We start from the raw sequence: 1,499 nt of genomic DNA, 5'->3' as shown, positions 1-1,499 counted from the left end.
ATTCAGATGAAGAACTGTTGAAAAAGTATTGTACCTGATGTGTAGCTCTTCTACAATGATTAATATACCCAGTTTGCAAACCTGGGACCTAAAAGAGGATGAATGATTGTAATTTGTAGACTGTGGGTTGACTTACTTGTGCCAGGGGGGGACTTACTCCCACAGTAAGTCCTACCCATTTTGCCATGTCAGAGGGCTGTTTGTGTTAGTTTTGACGGACTATTATCTAGAGTAAGTCCTTCACATCAATGAAGGGAGTAAGTCCATCTTCAGTCCTCCTTGAGCCATTCTATTTTCTGTTCCTTGGACTTACTGTGGGTGAAGAGAGAACTATAGTCCATGTTTTAAGTTTGTTTCTAAGTCCAAGGTTTGCAACATACTTGTCAGATGGGCGTATCTTACCAGGGAAAAGCACCTGTTTTTCTGAAGAGGAAAACTCCTGGCATTAACAGATGATGGGTATTAAGAAGCTCCCAGACCTAAAAGCACACAGCATCCCCACTGTTCTGCCGACTCAGCGTCTCTTCCCCTGCAGTCTGTACCAGACTGGAGCGATCCCAGCTCTGATAAACTCTCTTCTCAACAACATACTCAGAGCTCTGTGATTTTGGAAAATACAAGAATTTGGAAACTCACAAGACTTTCAAAACATCTTGTTCTTCAATGCTGAAGTTCAGAATTTGATGCCATTAAAGGAAAGAAAATGTCTTAAGACTTTCTCTGTACTTCAAGATCTCAGTCTATGTCTACTTCACCCAAAGAGAATTAAGTTTTGGCTTGTCTATCTGTCTAACTGTTTCCTTGTTTTCAAATGCATCCTCAGTGGTTTTATATTCATCAGTTTGACTAGAAGCATTGCCAATAAGTATGGGTAAGGGAGTGAAGTCTGCCATCTCTGATGGACCTGGGCAGCTTAGGTAAGGGGGCGAAGTCTGCCATCTCTGACTGCCCAAGTATGGGTAAGGGAGTGAAGTCTGCCATCTCTGATGGACCTGGGCAGCTTAGGTAAGGGGGCGAAGTCTGCCATCTCTGACTGCCCAAGTATGGGTAAGGGGGTGAAGTCTGCCATCCCTGACTGCCCAAGTATGGGTAAGGGAGTGAAGTCTGCCATCTCTGATGGACCTGGGCAGCTTAGGTAAGGGGGCGAAGTCTGCCATCTCTGACTGTCCCAGTATGGGTAAGGGGGTGAAGTCTGCCATCCCTGACTGCCCAAGTATGGGTAAGGGGGTGAAGTCTGCCATCTCTGACTGTCCCAGTATGGGTAAGGAGGTGAAGTCTGCCATCTCTGACTGCCCAAGTATGGGTAAGGGGGTGAAGTCTGCCATCCCTGACTGCCCAAGTATGGGTAAGGGGGTGAAGTCTGCCATCTCTGACTGTCCCAGTATGGGTAAGGAGGTGAAGTCTGCCATCTCTGACTGCCCAAGTATGGGTAAGGGGGGTGAAGTCTGCCATCCCTGACTGCCCAAAGTATGGTTAAGGGGGTGAAGTCTGCCATCCCT

General features: G+C 46.8%; 1 protein-coding gene across 3 annotated transcripts in view; it reads right to left on the bottom strand.

Moving 5' to 3' along the window:
• Positions 1 to 1,499, bottom strand: part of LOC118423737 (transformation/transcription domain-associated protein-like) — a 230,878-nt gene that overhangs the window by 175,919 nt on the left and 53,460 nt on the right. The window lies entirely within an intron of this gene.

This window comes from Branchiostoma floridae, chromosome 10 (assembly GCF_000003815.2).
Source record: "Branchiostoma floridae strain S238N-H82 chromosome 10, Bfl_VNyyK, whole genome shotgun sequence".
Classification (NCBI taxonomy): domain Eukaryota; kingdom Metazoa; phylum Chordata; class Leptocardii; order Amphioxiformes; family Branchiostomatidae; genus Branchiostoma; species Branchiostoma floridae.
The sequence above is the reverse complement of the archived record's forward strand: the minus strand, read 5'-3'. Positions and strand labels throughout refer to the sequence as shown.